Source organism: Chrysemys picta, chromosome 1 (assembly GCF_011386835.1).
Source record: "Chrysemys picta bellii isolate R12L10 chromosome 1, ASM1138683v2, whole genome shotgun sequence".
Taxonomy (NCBI): Eukaryota; Metazoa; Chordata; order Testudines; family Emydidae; genus Chrysemys; species Chrysemys picta.
In genome coordinates this window covers 172696127-172716829 of record NC_088791.1, presented here as the reverse complement: position 1 = coordinate 172716829, position 20703 = coordinate 172696127, and the positions used below count along the sequence as shown (strand labels likewise).

Genomic DNA, 20703 nt, shown 5'->3' with positions numbered 1-20703 from the left:
CCCTGGAGCCGGCCCTGCTAGTGAGTTAAAGAAATTTACCCTTTCTATTTTAATTGTGCATGCATGAGGAGAGAATCTAATTGCTTTGGCACTCACTGTACTACATTGTTTGTTATATATGATGATTTCATAAAATGTAAGAGAGATAGTATTTTCTTCTTTTACTAGGACTTACGTTGGCATTACCTATCCAAATAATGTTAGATATCTTTTCTTGAACTGGGAAGCATTCTATCTTTTTTTTTTCAAATCTAGGTTAGTATGAATCCTTCTAAAATTATTTTGAACTATGATATGTCTCACGACATTTTTTTAGGATATGGACTGCAGCAGGCAGAAAAATAAATTCTGATGAAATTTTGGAGAGCCTCAAATTGTAAGAGACTAGAAGTCTGTGCTGGAAAAAAAATGAACCTGGCAACAGTTTGTGGAAGAATGTCAAAATCTAGAATTTGAGGAAAGATACTGAAGTTAATTATTGTAGTGTAGGGTTACCATACGTCCGGTTTTTCCCGGACATGTCCGGCTTTTTGGCAATCAAACCCCTGTCCAGAGGGAATTGCCAAAAAGCCGAACATGTCCGGGAAAATGCCGGCCGGGCACTTCCCCTCCTGCGGCTGCTCTGCTCCTCCCCTGACTCTTCGGCTCTGTTTAAGAGCCAAGCTGCCCGAGAGCTATGGGCTTCAGGCAGCCCCCTTGCCTCCGGACCCCAGCCGCCGGCCGGGCACTTCCCCTCCCGGGCTCCGACGGCGCAGGGTCCGGAGGCATGGGGGCTGCCCGAAGCCGGTAGCGCTCGGGCAGCTCGGCTCTTAAACAGAGCCGAAGAGTCAGGGGAGGAGCAGAGCCTCCGACCGCGGCGGCTCTGCTCTTCCCCTGACTCTTCGGCTCTGTTTAAGAGCCGAGCGCTACGGGCTTCGGGCAGCCCCCATGCCTCCAGACCCTGCGCCTCCAGAGCCCAGAAGGGGAAGTGCCCGGCCGGGGGCGCAGGGTCCGGAGGCATAGGGGCTGCCCGAAGCCCAAGCGCTACTGGCTTCACAGTTTGCCGGGCAGCCTCCAGACCCTGCGCCCCCGGCTGGGTGCTTCCCCTCCCGGGCTCCAGCTGCGCTGGGGAAGCCCGGCCGGGGTCGCAGGGTCTGGGGGCTGCCCAGCAAACCATGAAGCCGGTAGCGCTCGGGCAGCCCTTTTCGCGTGGCTGGGAGTGGAAGGGAGGAGGGGGCAGGGTTGGGGCGGAGCTGGGGGTGGGGAAATGGGCGGGGCCAGGGCCCCGTGGAGCGTCCTCTTTTTTTATTTGTTAAATATGGTAACCCTATTGTAGTGCTTGCTTTTTCTTATTTGAGTTTTTATTGTACAGTTAATACAAATATACAGAATCAAATCACCTCACAATGGATATGGAAATGTTCTCAGAAAAAATATGCAATTTTTCAGATAATATACAACCCTTCATTTTAATCTGTTCTGAGATAAAGGGATTTCTTAGACTGTGATAGATAATATACAATAATTCAGTTAATCTCTGACTGGGTAACTTGTCTTCGAACTGTACTTAAATGAGCCATAAAGACAGAGTTGATTGACTCGGTTTTGTGCCAATGACTTCGCAGTAGTCATGCTGCCATAACTTCAGGAAGGAGAAAAGCAAAATCAGAAAAGATTCTTAACCAGTTGCAAAGAAAAATAATTATTTTAATAACTTTAGGTTCATGTAATTATTTGATATTTGGTTCAAGGTTACTCCAGTTATGACTTTAGAGAATATCACAAGCAGAATAAATTAAAGATTGCAGAAATGCTCTATACATCAATTTTTTTCTTAACGCTTCCTCTATCCATCTTCCTGTTTATATGATTTCTTAATCAAAATATTTTCTCAATGGATATGTTGCTCTGTCTGCCACTTAGTATCCTAGACAAGACATCTACCACGGAAGCCAAAGAAAAGATTATAAACCCTTTAGGGGCAGGGATTTTCTTCAAGGGTAGGGCTTGTTTCTTTGTCCCTAATTGGGACCTGTGGGTGCTAACATAAATACTTAAAGGTCCTACAAATTAAAAGGTTATATGAGAGTTGCACGTAATATGAAAAATAGTTTGAGTGCAACCAACACATTAAAATGAGCCAATCAGTCTGCTACATGTCACTTACTACACGGGAATGAGGCTCCAATGAGAGAAGATAGTTTCTGAATCTCCTGGAAGACTAGGTTTTATGGGTTTAAACTTTTAAAGAAATGTGACTGAAATGTGTTTAGTTCTTCTGGCTTATGCAGCCAAGAAGTGTATAAAGACTTTTTAATGATATTTTCTTTCTTTTCGGAAAAACCTATAACATGCGTTTCTAAAACATCCTAGGAGGCAGGAATTTTCACCAATACCATTAAAAGAAGAGTGGGGCACTGTTTCTATTCTCTTGAGCTCTAAAGAAAAAGGGAAAGACTTGTGCTTCAAAGTACTCAGGAATTTATATAGCTCTGTTGGTCAAATGCTGTATTAAAGACAACTTTTTTGACATAGTCATATTAATAGTGTTACTTTTACAGAAGTCAAAAAGTGAACTTTAGACAAAACAGTTAAAAAACAAAAACACATACAATTACCACAGATGGAAAAAAATAATCCACCTTCTGTTGCAAGGAGACTCAAACCCAGTCAGCTATGTGTAAGGAAAACCACAAACCTGAGGCTGAGGACTTGTCTGCATGGTGGGGTCATGTGCTGTACAGAGATGTGATTTCTAAACACACAAACATGTTATGCATGAATTAATCCATGTAGATAAGTCCCCCGTCCTCTGAACACTAAAGTAAGAGTTTTACTTTACTCATTTGAGTAGCTCTAGTGACTTAACTGGATCCACTCCCATGAGTAAAGTTAAGCTCATTCTTAAGTACTTGAAGGAGTGAGGGAACAGATTTTTTTTATTTTCATTCTTTTGATGGGGTTTTAATATTGTGTCCAATGTTATATGGTGAAATCTAGCCCTGTTGAAGTTGGTGGGAGTTTTGCCGTTGGTTTCAATGGGGTCAGGATTTCATCTATTATATTTAAAGTATAAGTCAAAGTTGCTGTTTTCTAATGGGCACACAACTTTTTATTACACTTACAAATACTTTTAGCAGTTTTGGTTTTCTGAGGCAATATAAATCTGATAGTCTTTTTTTTTGTTTTACATTTTTAACTAGGAAAAACGGGGAATGATATAGTAGAATATGGCACATGGGAGTGGAATTTGCCTTTTTTGCCTTAATTGCAGGTTTGGAAGAAAAGGGAAGAAAAGTGGAAGTCAGGTTTGGGTATTGTATTAATTTGAATAATGCTATATACACTGTGTTTCACTCTCAGTATCATGAGTTCTACCTGGAATGAGTAAACATATGAACACTAATAATGAATATGAAAAAAAATCTCTGAAGCCTCAGAGTCTTTGACTTAGAGACCTGCCATTTAGTAACATTCAGTGAGTCAATACCAGTCAACAACGTGTGCTAAATTCAATTCAAAGCACCAAAATGAAGTACTGTATGAATTTTATGTCATACTCTGTCTTCTAATTTATTAGACAGCACCATTTAACACCATCTTCCACATATATATAAACGTGTTCATCTATTAGATATTTGTATTAGAAAAGTTGCCAAAGCCTAACATGAATACTTAGTCTATTTTTGGTATGTACATATATATTGATAGTTATTTTCCAAAAAAAGGGCTCAAAACAGTCCTATATGAGAGGCATGCTGACAATGATGCACTTCAGTGTTGACCAAACATACCAAATATACACTTCAGTGTTTACCAAACATATTTTCTTCATTTATCAACAAAAAGCATATTTTCTCCTGTCCATTAATAGCTGGCTCACACAAAAGTTGCTACTCACTACTGGTAGGTATGCTGTATATACTTTTCATATTAATGTGAACCCATGCAGAAGTGATTTTTTGAACATATGTTTAGGATTCACCATTCATTCATATTACAACATAAAATGAATTCAGTTCAATGATATAAGCTATTAGTAGAAATACATGGCTTTAAAAATTCTATATAATGGCAATTTACGAAAGATAAGCCATGAATCCTCCTTCCCAGATGATGTAAACAAAAATGATACCCTCAGATTAATATTTAGTTTTGCAGAAATTGCTTCAGTGATAGCAGTGAAGGATTAAAACATTAGAGGCTAAAAATCTGTCAAGTCTTGTTATGTGTCTCAGACTCATTATTGAACCATGAACACATTTTTATTTTCCGTGGCAAAGTCACTCATTAAAGTGGTTATTTCACATAAATATTCAAGCCATTCAGATGAAAATAGTGAATGTTTGTCCAATATGTTCTATTTTTTAATTAGCAATTGTAGCGTTCTGGTAAATATTGGAGGTCACAGTGTATTACAGAAAACCATATGGTATCACATTGAGTTTTAATATTTATTATCTGACAAAATTTAGGAATGGCTCCAAGACTTGAAGCCTATCATAGAGATGGATTTCTTTTTAAATAAGTAAAAAATATTGAATGCTGGAATATTTCAGAGAGAATAAAATATATGGTAGGTAAACATAAATCAAATTGTTATTGATGTCCTTTACTTCCATATAAATCATGTCTCTTCAAACTATAGGTGCCTATTATTAGTTTGCTTTTTATATTTGTGAAATTAATAAATGTCCATCCAATTGTCTGAGGCAAATTCCCACTGCTGAATCCTGATCCACTAATAAAAACTAATACATAATAAAAGACAATGCCCCACAAATATTCCAATTATAATAATTCTGACACCTTGAATATTCCCATATCAATCACCAAAATCTTCAGGAAATCTTATATATTATTAAAAAAAAATGATGGAAGTCAATTTATTTTATTTTATGGTATTTTATTATTTTCCAAGTGAATTAAACTAAACCTAATTAAAGCCACTTCAGTTCTGAATAACAGCTTCCACACAGGGATTTACTGTGGTTTAACTAATCTACTTCAGATTCAGACCTTTAGTTGATTTGGATTTTCCTGGATGCTTCCATGTAGACCAGCCCTAAGTAACTGATTCTTACTTTTTAGTGTGAACACAGTAATTGAACATTGTTAAAATGCCAAGGTGTAATTAGCAACAGAGGGTCCTGTGGCACCTTTGAGACTAACAGAAGTATAGGGAGCATAAGCTTTCGTGGGTAAGAACCTCACTTCTTCAGATGCAAGAAGTGAGGTTCTTACCCACGAAAGCTTATGCTCCCTATACTTCTGTTAGTCTCAAAGGTGCCACAGGACCTTCTGTTGCTTTTTACAGATTCAGACTAACACGGCTACCCCTCTGAAGGTGTAATTAGTACAATTAAAGACATAACAATTGTCAGCATGCCTCTTATATAGGACTGTTTTGAACCCTTTTTTGGAAAATAACTATCAATATATATGTACATACCAAAAATAGATTAAGTATTCACGTTAGGCTTTGGCAACTTCTCCAATACAAATATCTAATAGATGAACACATTTATATATATGTGGAAGATGGTGTTAAATGGTGCTGTCTAATAAATTAGAAGACCAATTACGACAAAATTCATACAGTTCTTCATTTTGGTGTTTTGAATTGAATTTACCACAGGTTGTTGACTGGTATTGGCTCAATGAATGAATCTGGTCACCCTAGCACTCACCCAGGATGTAGGACACCTCAGTTTAATTCCTCCTTCTGCCCAACAAAGATAAGGTATTTGAACAGGGGTTTCCTACCTCTCTGGCTAGGACACTCACCTCTAGGCTATGGGATGTTCTGAAGTGGGTTTCTGTCTCTCCTGTTGCAGGTGTTCCACTTTGTATAAATAATTAAATATGCATTAGGCCAGAGAGAGAGAACATGAATGACTCTAGCCCCAACTGAACTAAAGACTATAAGGAAGACATCATCCTCCTCTTCTCTCCCCCAGCCATTTTGTATGGAGTTGGACATGTGACACTACCTTTCTTGAAAGAAATGGCTTAGGTACCTAAGGACACCTGACTCCAGGAAGAGCGTTCCCAGTTGTGGACCTAAAACAGTATTAGCTGCCTCCCTCCAGTTTGGACTTAGGTGCTTAACTCACTGAGATGGACAGAGTATAGGACACACCCCTCTGTTCAGCACCTGCTAGTGCAGGGGTGGGCAAACATTTTGGCCTGAGGGCCACATCAGGGTTGCAAAACTGTATGGAGGGCCAGGTAGGGAAGAATGTGCCTCCCCAAACAGCCTAGCCCCCACGCCCTATCCAACTCCTCCCACTTCCCGCCCCCTGATTGCCCCCCTCAGAACTCCCCAACCCATCCAACCCCCCTCGGCTCCTTGTCCCCTGACCGCACCCTCCTGGGACTCCTTGCCCCTTATCCAACCCCCACGGGACCCCAGCCTCTATCCAACCCCTCCTGTTCCCTGACTGCCCCGACCCCTATCCACACCCTTACCCCCCTGATAGGCCCGCTGGGACTCCCATGCTTATCCAACCTCCCCGCCCCCGTTCCCTGACCACCGCCTCCCCCTAGAACCTCCGCCTCATCCAACTGCCCCCTTCTCCCTGTCCCCTGACTGCCCCCCCATGACCCGCTGCCCCTTAATCCAACCCCCCTGCTCCCCGCCCCCTTACCATGCCGCTCAGAGCATCATGTCTGGCAGCCGTGCAGTCTGGCCGGAGCCAGACACGCTGCAACACTGCCTTGCAGGAGCGTGCAACCCCACCGCCCAGAGTGCTACCTGCACGGCGGCGTGGCTTTCGGGGGTGGGGAGGGGCCGGGGGCTAGCCTCCCCGGCCGGGAGCTCAAGGGACGGTCCCACAGACTGGATGTGGCCTGCGGGCCGTAGTTTGCCCACCTCTGTGCTAGTGGCTAGCTTATGTGGCTTCCCACTTAATTCTGGCTTTTGTGATTTGCATTTGTAGGTGTCTATGGTCCCCTTGCATTGTATAAGTACCCTAGGTCCCTAGCCCAGAGTTTGTAGATTCCACTTGGGGGGTTGTCTACATTGTGTTTTAAAATCCATAGCAGTAAGTCTCAGAGCCTGAGTTGAGAGGTTCAGGCTTGCATTACAGTGCTAAAAACATCAAGGAGTCTGGTGGCACCTTAAAGACTAACAGATTTATTTGGGCATAAGCTTTCGTGAGTAAAAACCTCACTTCTTCAGATGCATAGAGTGAAAGTTACAGATGCAGGCATTATATACTGACACATGGAGAGCAGGGAGTTACTTCGCAAGTGGAGAACCAGTGTTGACAGGGCCAATTCAATCAGGGTGGATGTAGTCCACTCCCAATAATAAATAAGGAGGTGTCAATTCCAGGAGAGGAAAAGCTGCTTCTGTAATGAGCCAGCCACTCCCAGTCCCTATTCAAGCCCAGATTAATGGTGTTGAATTTGCAAATGAATTTTAGTTCTGCTGTTTCTCTTTGAAGTCTGTTTCTGAAGTTTTTTTGTTCAATGATAGTGACTTTTAAATCTGTAATAGAATGACCAGGGAGATTGAAGTGTTCACTTATTGGCTTATGTATGTTACCATTCCTGATGTCCGATTTGTGTCCCTTTATTCTTTTGCGGAGGGACTGTCCGGTTTGGCCAATGTACATGGCAGAGGGGCATTGCTGGCACATGATGGCATATATAACATTAGTGGATGTGCAGGTGAATGAGCCCTTGATGGTGTGGCTGATACGGTTGGGTCCTCTGATGCTGTTGCCAGAGTAGATATGGGGACAGAGTAGGCAACGAGGTTTGCTACAGGGATAGGTTCCTGGGTTGGTGTTTCTGTGGTGTGGTGTGTAGTTGCTGGTGAGTATTTGCTTCAAGTTGGGCGGTTGTCTGTAAGCGAGGACTGGCCTGCCTCCCAAGGTCTGTGAGAGTGAGGGATCATTTTCCAGGATAGGTTGTAGATCGTGGATAATGCGCTGGAGAGGTTTTAGCTGGGGGCTGTATGTGATGGCCAGTGGTGTTCTGTTATTGTCCTTGTTGGGCCTGTCCTGTAGTAGGTGATTTCTGGGTACCCGTCTTGCTCTGTCAATCTGTTTCCTCACTTCCCCAGGTGGGTATTGTAGTTTTACGAATGCTTGATAAAGATCTTGTAGGTGTTTGTCTCTGTCTGAGGGGTTGGAGCAAATTCGGTTGTATCTTAGGGCTTGGCTGTGGACAATGGATCGTGTGATGTGTCTTGGATGGAAGCTGGAGGCATGTAGGTACGTATAGCGGTCAGTAGGTAGTCAGTAGTGCTAAAAACATGTGTATACACATTGCAGCTCAGGCTGGAGTGTGAGCTCTGAAGCCTACCTCCCTTCTCTGGCTTTAGAGCCCAAGCTCCCACTTGAGCTGCAATGTCTACACACAGCTGTTTTTACTGCTGCAGCATGAGCCCAAGTTTGTAGACCCAGACTCTGAGATTCACTGCATCAGGTTTTAAAATGCAGTGTAGGCATACTTTGGGTGGCTAGGTGGCTAAAAGTTAGGCAAGTAAGTCCTTTCCCTAATCATGAATGAAAGCTACAGTTGTTCTATCCTGTACTAATATGTGTATTTCCAGTGGGAAAAAATATTAGGGTCAAATTTTCCTTTGGAATGAAGCTGGGAGATCCCATTGAATTTAGTTTGAGTTGAACAATGAATGAAAAAATGCAGAGCTTGACACTTGTTGGTAACACTTGAAAAGTTTAATTTCTGTGGCATTTGTTACAATGTTAATCAGGATAAATAATAGAATCATGGAATATCAGGGTTGGAAGGGACCTCAGGAGGTCATCTAGTCCAACTCCCTGCTCAAAGCAGGACCAATCCCCAACTAAATCATCCCAGCCAGGGCTTTGTCAAGCCTGACCTTAAAAACCTCTAAGGAAGGAGATTCCACCACCTCCCTAGGTAGCCCATTCCAGTTCCAGTGCTTCACCACCCTCCCAGTGAATTTTTTTCCCCTAATATCCAAACTAAACCTCCCCCACTGCAACTTGAGACCATTACTCCTTGTTCTGTCATCTGCTACCACTGAGAACAGTGTAGATCCATCCTCTTTGAAACCCCCTTTCAGGTAGTTAAAAGCAGCTATCAAATCCTCCCTCATTCTTCTCTTCTGCAGACTAAACAATCCCAGTTCCCTCAGCCTCTCCTCATAAGTCATGTGCTCCAGACCCCTAATCATTTTTGTTGCCCTCCTCTAGACTTTTTCCAATTTTTCCACACCCTTCTTGTAGTGTGGGGCCCAAAACTGGATACAATACTTCAGATGAGGCCTCACCAATGTTGAATAGAAGGGAAAGATCACATCCTTCAATCTGCTGGCAATGCCCCTACTTATACAGCCCAAAATGCCATTAGCCTTCTTGGCAACAAGGGCACATTGTTGACTCATATCCAGCTTCTTGTCCACTGTAACCCCTAGATCCTTTTCTGCAGAACTGCTGCCTAGCCATTCGGTCCCTAGGCTGTAGCAGTGCATGGGATTCTTCCATTCTAAGTGCAGGACTCTGCACTGGTCCTTATTGAACCTCACCAGATTTCTTTTGGCCCAATCCTCTAATTTGTCTAGGACCCCCTGTATCCTATTCCTACCTTCCAGGGTTATCTACCACTCTTCCCAGTTTACTGTCATCTGCAAACTTGCTGAGGGTGCAATCCACGCTATCCTCCAGATCATCAATGAAGATATTGAACAAAACCGGCCCCAGGACCAACCCTTGGGGCACTCTGCTTGATACCGGCTGCCAACTAGATATTGAGCCATTGATCACTACCAGTTGAGCCCAATGATCTAGCCAGCTTTCTATCCACTGTTTAGTCCATTCATTCAGCCCATATTTCTTTAACTTGCCGGAAAGAATACTTTGGGAGACCGTATCAAAACCTTTGATAAAGTCGAGGAATAACACATCCACTGCTTTCCCCTCATCCACAGAGCCAGTTATCTCATCATAGAAGGCGATTAGGTTAGTCAGGCATGACTTGCCCTTGGTGAATCCATGCTGACTGTTCCTGATCACTTTCCTCAAAGTGCTTCAGAATTGATTCCTTGAGTGCCTGCTCCATGATTTTTCCAGGGAAGGAGGTGAGGCTTACTGGCCTGTAGTTCCCTTGATCCTCCTTCTTCCTTTTTTTAAAGACCGGCACTACATTAGCCTTTTTCCAGTCATCCGGGACCTCCCCCAATCTCCATGAGTTTTCAAAAATAATGGCCAATGTCTCTGCCATCACATCCACCAACTTCTTTAGCACTCTTGGATGCAGTGCATCTGGCCTCATGGACTTGTGCTCGTCCAGCTTTTCTAAATAGTCCTGAACCACTTATTTCTCCACAGAGGGCTGGTCAACTCCTCCCCATACTGTGCTGCCCAGTGCAGTAGTCTGGGAGCTGGCAAATCATGTAATGTAACTGTTAAAATATGCAGAAAATTTATCTGTGTGGCTGCTGAGTCTCTAGAAATCCAATTTCCTAGTCTCAGCAGCTACAAAAACAGTTTGTCTTTGAGAAAGATTCAGTCCCCTCACAGGATTTCACAGAATTCAACATTACGGGTGACCCCAAAATACCCTTTCCTCTGTGGCTTAGGCTGACCCTACCCAGCCACATTGCCATGCATGCACGAGGTCTCCTGATCATCTTCTGTGGACGTGCTTTAGCTTGCTGACTTTTAGGTGCCAGCCACGGAGAAGAATTGGGCCATACAAAATTAGCACCCCAACAAAAACTGCACAGAAGAAATAAATAAACCAGCCACTCAAGCTCTCTAAAAATGGAAGAAGCTCCCGCAATACAATGTGTTCAGTGGAGGGAGAGGCTCCTTGTCATACTTCTTAACTGTGGCCTAAAATATCCTTCCTATTGACTCATCCCTCACTTCACTCTCCAGTATTAGTGCTGGTATGTTCTCCATATTCCTCACCATTTGACATGAGACAGAACTATCATTGATTCCTATTGACAGCCATGAAGGGGTTGGCACAAAGCTGTGCTAACTCTCAGAAGTTGCACAGTTAAGGGGGGTTTGGCTGGATGGAATGGCTTAGAATAGATAACTTTTTGGAGACTGAGGCAAATTGTTACATAAATTAAATAAATAGAAATTAAGATTCCTTGGAGTTGAATAAGTGGGTAGCATTAACAAATCATTAACTTGATTAATATAACTCCCCAGCAGTCTACGAGTCCAAACCTTTGCATTGGCACAGGTTGACATGCCACAGAACTAGTATCTGTCAGGGAAGAAGGTAAGATATCTTTGGAGGGCCTGGAAGCAGCAGAGAGATGCAGCTGGATTGAGTCCTTTGACAGGATTTCAGCTTCTTCTCAGCATTAATATGTCAATATTTTGAAATGTTCCAAAAGGCTAGCTCTGGGTACGTCAAATCAGCTCTTTTGAATTGTGTTTTCTCAGCTGAAAAAGTCTTAGAAACGAATATTTGAATTAGCAACCACATTTTAAAAACCACCATTTTTGTGTGTTAGGTGAAATATTGATTTCCATTCATTTGGATCCCATTCATATGGCTTCTGTGTCATTTAACAAATGCACTACTTACTGATTTATAAGAATTGACCTCTTCAGACTGAAAGATCCAAGACAAATTGCAATTGACAGTACTGTAAAGGAGTCTAAATTATTTTCTTTCATGAGCAATCTGAAAAATTGATGCACAGTTGATGTTAGTTGTAAAAGGAACTGGGTTTTTACAAGAGCATAAATAGGAACCAAGTAACAAAATAGATAGTTGAACAAAAGTAATTTTAAGCACTTTTTTATACAATGTTTAATTAAATTCCAATAATTTTTACGTTTTACACAGGGAGGTCTTCTAGAAATATCATTTTTTTACAATTAAGATGTCATTTAAATGCATGAAACAAATTCCCTGCTTCAAAGGTGTGACTTTGTCAAAAATATTATGCTATGTGCATGACCTTTGTTTTAAAGCACTAATGTATTGGGAGAAGCTTTGAGAAAATGTGTTTAGCTCAGCAACCACTTGAGCCACTTGGTAAGATTCCATTTAAGCTTAATTTCCTAATTGAATTTAGAGATGGTCCCTGCCAAGCAATGTTTGGAAACTAAATATGTTTTAAACATTTTTTCAGAGTTCCTAATGCTGAATTCACATATTACCGTAAAAGGTAACTGTCTTTTTTTAACTCTGGAGTATCAAATCTAAGCAATAAAAATATTCTGTTTTTTTTTCATACTACGACATAAATGTGTGAGGAATATACATGTTAACAATTTAAAGTTAAGTATTTGATCCTAAAGAGTTTAACATAATAACCATTTTGATTTATATGGAATTTTGTATGGTTTCTGTGTTATGAGCATATGTTGTTTGCTTGAAGCTCACTATAGGTATCTGAGCCTTATGGAATCCCAGTAGGGATAGAGGTCTGTCTGTCTGTCTCTCTCCTCTCCCTCTGCTCCCCCAGTACATATACACATACCAAATGAAAGCATCCATCATGAAACTCTTTTAAATAGTAATTTTAATCTTAGGATTCTATAGGAATATCAATTAAATGTAAAACATAAAAATCCTTTTAATGATCTTTGTTAAATCATCATGCTATGGGGTTTAAACTTTTAATTTAACAGCAAATAAAGAAGCTGGATTTTGTGAGTTAAAGTTATCAAACCAGAAATATATTAAATTTCTGGGTACAAAATGGCAAAAAGACATAGTTGTGATGATATTTATGGAATTTAATTTTTCAGAATGGTAACTACATTTTATGGAAAATATAGCAAACTGTAAAGAATGGGATGTGGAGTAGGAGACCTCACCCAGCCCACCTCCAGCCTCCCTAGCACAAATAAGCAAGGAGAAGAAACCATTGCAGTAAGCTATTGGTAGTAGGACACTGCTCCAGCTCATGAACTTGCCCTTCTCCCACTCTGAGGCAAAGGGCACAGGAATTGTAGTATGACAGTGGAAAGGAGATGCCAAAGTACCTTGCCCTGGGCTTGAGCACTCTTCTATTCCAACCATTGGGAAGCAGGAAGGAAAGCTGCAAAGATCAGCTATTGGCCCAAATACCAGGGAGACTATTCTATACTTGGACTTCTCTGGGATTATTTTGAATGCCTCTTTCTGTTTCTTCAGATGTGTTTCGTATCACATCTGATGAAGAGACAGACATGGCCTGTTGTAGTATGGGGATGTGTCATCTACAGGGTCAGGTTCCTGAAATGAAGGAAGAGGTAGAGGAATGGTTTTAAAACAAAACAACAAAAAATACAGGAATTGAACAAACATGCTGTCATGCTGTCTGAAGTGGCTCACAACTTAAAGTGTCGATCTCAGGTCAGACTGTCAGAAAACAGGGCAGACACCCCAAAACTGGTGGTATATTCTATAATTAGATTTCACCAAGCCAGTAACACATGTGTACTCCTGGATTACTGTATTAGCTTTACCATAGAGTCACAAACAGTGCCCATAGGCTCTCCAGTGCATGTTGCCACCCAGACAAACTAGACTTTGTGATGACAGCTTATTAAAACAAAAAATCATCTCACATTAGGCTACTCCCAAACCCAAAGGATTGGTCACTTACCCCAGATCAATGGATACTCTCAATCTCACACCAGAGACAGTTCTGGCAGTCACTTTCTCTAGTAAACTAAGTAAATATTAATTAGCTAAGAAAAGAAATCAGTTATTGAGAGATTAAAAAGTCAGTTTGTTAGTACAAAATGTTAACAGAGTCCTAGTAATACAGATTTCCAAAAGTTCCTCAGGGTAATCCAGAGAAATTCTGGGGATCTCTGTCCACTTCTTCAGTATTCATTCTTATTAGATACAGGATTGTTCCCAGCATCCGTTCTTATATCTGGCTTCACTAGAAAGCAGTCCGGCAAGTGTTTCCATCACAGCACAGGTTTTTTCCTCTGACTAAAGGCAGACTGGGTCTATGGATTTCCCATTGTCGAACACAATGACCCATGCTTTGAAGTTAGTATGCTTCATTTACAGTTCCAAGGCTTCAATCCTGTTTGATGGGCAAGCCAATTAGAGATATACAGGATGTGTTTGTTTATATTGCTGTAACTAATCTTTCATTAGTTTTCAGGCAGTGTACCCATTAAGTAAATTCTCGCTAACATATATTTTTGATCTAGGGTTAATTAAGTACAGGATATACATAATGTAATGCGATAGTAAACGGGTTGTAGGTAAGCAAAGACAATAACATTAACATTTTTTGATATCCACACACAAGTGAATTGGCCTTTGGCTTTGATTTGAGCTGGTCTGTCAGCATCACACATACTATAAACTATTAAAAAAACAAAATAAAGAGAAACAGGAAATGCAAACTTATTTAGGAAAATAAAAGCAAAAAGTTGGAGCTAGAAATAAAGTTAATATCTGCTGAATTACTTTGGTTCTTCAAGTAGATGCAGCTATGTATTTTGCTTAGGTGTATACATATTTGGTGCACCGGAGCCAGAGAACTTTGCCTACCAATACCTGTAGAGGCAGCCTTCATGCCTTTCGGTCCTAGCCCCTCACCTGGCCATATAAGAATGTTGCCACCCCGAACCCTTCAGTTCCTTCTCACCAACGGTGACTTGAAGCTCCATGTGTTGTTTTTCACCTTTCACTTTTGGTCTCAGTTTCTGATACAATTTTCTTGTATGTATTATTTAGTGCACGGGTCGGCAACCTTCGGCACGCAGGCCCTCAGGGTAATCTGCTGGCAGGCCGTCAGACATTTTGTTTACATTGACTGTCCGCAGACATGGCCCCCCACAACTCCCCGGGGCCGCGGTTCACCGTTCCCAGCCACTGAGAGCTGTGGATGGTCAACGTGAACAAAATGTCTCATGGCCCACCAGTGGATTACCCTGATGGGCCGTGTGCCAAAGGTTGCCAACCCCTGATTTAGTACTACTAGGTTAGTATTACTTTAATAGTAATTAAATAGTTACTTTAACCTCACCAGGGTTCAAACATTGTCCTGTGTGTGTAGAGGCATCCCTAACAGTGATCCCCACATAAGACGCTTGTTGTGTTTTGGAGAAGGACACATTAAAGACCATGGCTGACTGGCAGCTGTTTAGGATGAAGACACTGTTCCTCAAGTAGGGTCAGTCTCTACTGGCTGTAGGGGCAGGAGCGTCATCAGCTTTTTTGCCGCCCTAGGTGGCGGAAAGTCCCACCCCCGAAATGCCGCCCCCGACAGAGTCCCGCCCCCGAAATACCGACGACGACCAGGGTGGCCGAAGATCCGGCCGCCGCAATCGCCGCCCCCCAAATGTTAGCACCCTAGGTGACCGCCTAGATCGCCTAATGGGTTTCAGCATTGGGGGACGGTTTTCTACTCATGGTATTTCCAAAGGAGGGATGAGACCTATCTTGACCTCCACAATTTCAACAAATACATCAGATATGTGAGCTATCCTCCCCACCTTAAATCAGAACAACTGGTTTGCTGCCCTGAACCTTCAGGAGGCTTATTTCCACATAGCAATTCTCTGAACAGGAGATGTCTCCAGGTTGTTGTGGTGGATCAGCACTACCAGTACACCGTGCTGCCTTTCAGTCTGTCTTCTGGTTGTGGTGACTGTGAACCTCAGGAAGAGGGGAATTCATACCTTCCCATATCTGGACAATTAGTTGCTGAGGGGCAAGTCGAGAGAGCAAATCCTTTTGTCACGTCCAGTTGACACTATGCCTACTTGATTTTCTAGGCTTCACCCTAAACATCTGCCAGTCAACATTAGTTCCAACTCAGAATCTAAGTGTTTGAGAGCATTTCTCCTGACCTAGCCATTCCAGGTGATTCACCTCCTTGTTAGGAACCGCAGTCTCAACCCTCAACCACAGCCCAGGTTGCTAGGCCACATGGCTGCATGTACTCAGGTAGTCCAATATGCTAGGCAGAGCCTACGTCCTCTTCAGATGTGGCTGAAGTTGGTCTGCCATCCAAATGGTCAACCCTTGGACACACTGGTCCATCTTCCTGCACCGATTGTGGATCGCTTCTGGTGGTGGATGGTTCAGGATGATGTGTGCCGGGGCATTTCCTTAACTCAGTTTCCACTGACCGTGACTGTTGTCACCAGTGCTTCCTTAATAGATTGGGGAATGCATCTGGGATTGCTAGAAGTTCAAGGCCAGTGGTTGGAACAGGAAGCTTCTCTGCATATCAATGTCCTGGAGCTTTGTGCCACCTACAATGCCTGTCAGACCTTTAAAGATCACATCAGGGACTCAGCAGTTCTCATACTAATCAACAATACCACCGTGATGTAATGGGAACAGATGAGGGAACACACTCCAATGTGCTGTGTCAGCAGGCAATCAGGCTCTGGCCATTTTGTGTCAAAGATAACATTATCCTTGTGGTCAATCACTCACCAGAATCACCTGATGGATCACCTCAGCAGAAATTTCTTCCTGAGTCACGAATGGACCCTGAAGCCCAGTATACTGTGGTCCATTTTTGCAGTTTGGGACATCCCAACAATTGACCTGTTTGTCATGAGAAACAACAAGCAATGCTGACTGTTTTGCTCTTGAAGAGTTCTCACTCCTGGCTCCTTGACCAATGCTTTTCATCTGAGCTGGGAATCACCACTCCTGTATGCTTTTTCTCCAATTCCACTTATCCCACAAGTTATTCCCAAGCTGGAATTGGACTGTGCCAAGCTCATTCTCATTGCTCCAGCATGGCCGAGACAAGGTTGATTCTCTGTTTGTCCTTCCATATCCTTTCCTCTTCATCCTGATCTTCCGATTCAGCATCACAGTCAGATTTTGCATCCAGCACTTAGATCCCTAAATCTCACAGTGTGGATGCTGCATGATTAGATGATGAGGAGGAAAGATGTTCTGAAGTGATCTGGCAAGTCTTGCTCAATAGTAGGAAGTCCTCCAGAAGAGTGACCTGTTTGGCCAAGAGGAAGCAGTTCTTGATATGGGCATTAGCCTGGCTCTGTGATTGGAAGCTGACTTGTATCCAGGGCATCTTGGAATACCTTTTACACCTTCAGTCTTCTGGTCTCATGCTTACTTCATTGAGAATCCATTTGGTGGTGATTTTGTGTTTCATTTGCCCATCCATGGGAAGTCAGCGTTTTCAAACTCCATGAAACTGAGATTCTTGAAAGGAGTCACTCATCTCCACCTGCCAGTTAAATTCCTGCCAGATGATTCCTTTGTGGGATCTTAATCCTATCTTAGTGGCTCTCATGGCTCTGCCAACTCTTTTTTTCTCCCTTCTGTGTCAAAAAACTGCCTTCCTTTTGGTGATGATAATGCCTGCAAGGATGATGAGTGATTTGCAGTCTTTGAAGGCAGAGCCTCCTTACATGCAATTTTCTAAGGACAAAATAACCCTGCAGCTGCATCCTAAGATTTTATCCAGAGTGCTTTCCCAGTTTTGTTAGAGCCAAGCTGTATATTTACCACTGTTCTTCCCTAAGTCATACTGAACCCCAAAGGCACAACCTCATCACACAGTGGATGTCAGGCAATATTTAGCTTTGTAGCTAGATAGGACCAAACCTTTCCACTCCTCATCCCATTTGTTTGTCTCATATGCAGATTCAGTGAAGGGTGAAGTAGCCTCTCAAACTGTCTTCAGGTGGATAACTTCCTGTATTATGACAGCATAAGAATTAGCCCAGACTATGCCTCCTTAAAGTGACCTCCTACAATTCTGAAGCACTTAGAGGAGAGGAAAGTGATCAGGAACAGTCAGCATGGATTCACCAAGGGCAAGTCATGCCTGACTAACCTAATTGCCTTCTTTGACAAGATAACTGGCTCTGTGGATGAGGGGAAAGCAGTAGATGTGTTATTCCTCGACTTTAGCAAAGGTTTTGATATGGTCTGCCACAGTATTCTTGCCGGCAAGTTAAAGAAGTATGGGCTGGATGAATGGACTACAAGGTGGATAGAAAGCTGGCTAGATCGTTGGACTCAGTGGGTGGTGATCAATGGCTCCATGTCTAGTTGGCAGCCGGTATGAAGCGGAGTGCCCCAAGGGTCGGTCCTGAGTCCGGTTTTGTTCAATATCTTCATTAATGATCTGGAGGATAGTGTGGATAGCACCCTCAGCAAGTTTGCAGATGACACTAAACTGGGAGGAGTGGTAGATATGCTGGAAGGTGGGGATAGGTTACAGAGGGACAAATTAGAGGAGTGGGCCAAAAGAAACCCGGTGAGGTTCAACAAGGACAAGTGCAGAGTCCTGCACTTAGGACGGAAGAATCCCGTGCACCCATACAGACTAGGGACCGAATGGCTAGGCAGCAGTTCTGTAGAAAAGGACCTAGGGGTCACAGTGGACGAGAAGCTGAATATGAGTCAACAGTGTGCCCTTGTTGCCAAGAAGGCTAATGGCATTTTGGGCAGTATAAGTAGGGGCATTGCCAGCAGATCGAGGGACGTGTCATTCCTCTCTCTTTGACATTGGTGAGGCCTCATCTGAAGTATTTTGTCCAGTTTTGGGCCCCACACTATAAGAAGGATGTGGAAAAATTGGAAAGAGTCCAACAGAGGGCAACAAAAATTATTAGGGGGCTGGAATTAGCCCAGACTATGAGGAGAGGCTGAGGGAACTGGGATTGTTTAGTCTGCAAAAGAGAAGAATGAGGGGGGATTTGATAGCTGCTTTCAACTACCTGAAAGGGGGTTCCAAAGAGGATGGATCTAGACTGTTCTCAGTGGTAGCAGATGACAGAACAAGGAGTTATGGTCTTAAGTTGCAGCCGGGGAGGTTTAGGTTGGATATTAGGAAAAACTTTTTCATTGGGAGCGTGGTGAAGCACTGGACTGGGCTACCTAGGGTGGTGGTGGAATCTCCTTCCTTAGAGGTTTTTAAGGTCAGGCTTGACAAAGCCCTGGCTGGGATGATTTAGTTGGGAATTGGTCCTGCTTTGAGCAGGGAGTTCGACTAGATGACCCCCCTGAGGTCCTTCCAACCCTGATATTCTATGATTCTATGATATGAGCTTATTCCATGAGAGCTCAGGTAACATAGTCGGCATTTCTATGTGACATTCCTATAGTGAACATTTGCAGGGATGCCCCTTCGTCTTCTGTGCATAATTTTACAAACCACTATTCCATTGCTGCTGCATCCAGATCAGGTGTAAGCTTTGGAAAGGCAATCCTGCAATGCTTGTTTAAATAGACTTCAAGCCCCACCACTTCTGAGTACTGCTTGTGAGCTACCTAAGTAGCAAGAAGAAAAAATGGTTACCTACCTGTAACTGTTGTTTTTCGAGATGTAATGTAGACATATTCCATAGGCAGTGATAGTGCAATGTTCCCTCATGCTGCTCTGCTAATCTGTTTTCGAGATCTCCCCTGAGGAGGCAGGGTATGTGACATACTGTAACTGCATGCCAAATCTTTGGGGACCATATTGTATTAAGTGTCTGGATATTTTATGTATGCAATTCTGGGGGAGAGATTGCCAGAGCTCCACCAGGAACTAAGAAAAGTACAGGGTGATTAAGGTAAATCACTCAGGTTGTCACACAAGCCCCCCCCCCCCCCGACACACACACACACACACACACACACTCAGAGGTACCACCCCCAAGGAAGGCTTGCATATACTGGTTCTAACTGGATTTTCGAGAGACAAACAGGCAAAAGAAGTGCTTTTGGCATGAAAAGACTGGGTTTTAAAAAAATGACTCACGGCCTTCTTTCTGACCCAGTAAATGGATAGGGTTTTCTGTTTAAGTAGGGCCTCAACCCTTGTGGAAGGGTTGGAAAGACTTTGGCCTGCTAGGGCCCACATAAGACTGACGGGTAACTTCTGGTATGTTTAATGTGTGTTTAAATCTGTTTATTGGTTTTTATGTTATCTCTGTAATGCTTTTGCCTTACAAATACATGTGCTTGCTTGGAAAGAGCTGTGTAGTAACTTGTAAACTACAAGCAACACACTGTTCGTAGGCATCAGAGAGAAAGCAACATGCAAGTTCTGGCAGAGTTGCTTGCTGGGGGTATCAGAGGGAATGGTAGGGGGCTGTGCAGCCTTAACACCTCCAGTCAGAAATGAGTGGGATAAAGGTCCCTTCCCAGACACAACTGATGGCTGGAAATCTGAGTGAGAACTCACGTAGAAGACCACGGAGGAGGGAAATACACTTGCAGTTACTCTGAAACTGTGACAGGGTAATTTTGTCTTCTGGCCTTTTTAACACTTTCCCCCCCTCTTTGTGATGGTGTGTTTTTTGTGGCAATTACTGTGAGGTGTACTGAAATCCTTGGAACTAACCTGGTATCACCAACTCATCTCACATAAACCAGCAAAGAGCCATCAGTTATTAACAATTTTCTATTATTAATGAGTTAGAATGGTTTCAATTTAAAAAAGATTCTATGTTTCACTGTCAGCCTTTACACAAACTTAAGCATTCCTTTCTGCCTATCCTTTCATCTATATGAAATTTTAATATTTTTCTATGATATTTAACAGGCTGTAGAAGTGCCCCTTTTCTGTACACACACATTGTTGACCCTGTTTTTTAAAACCAGTTTCTCTCACCTTCCCTCTACTCTAGTTTTTTTATTGTCTCTGTTTGCCATTTTGTTGTAGTCTTTGTACATCTGTAATATGTGTGTGTATTGCTTCTGTTTTGTGAACTTTGCAAGAGACCAATTGAAACAGAGATGGGCCTGAGCTGCAAAGTTTGCATCTGCAGTAAGATGCAAACTTCACAAAAGTCTAGGAAATGGCTG

General features: G+C 42.7%; 1 protein-coding gene across 19 annotated transcripts in view; it reads left to right on the top strand.

Annotated features, from left to right (window-relative positions):
- The window catches only part of CADM2 (cell adhesion molecule 2), a 1056973-nt gene that overhangs the window by 215856 nt on the left and 820414 nt on the right, over nucleotides 1-20703 (top strand). The window lies entirely within an intron of this gene.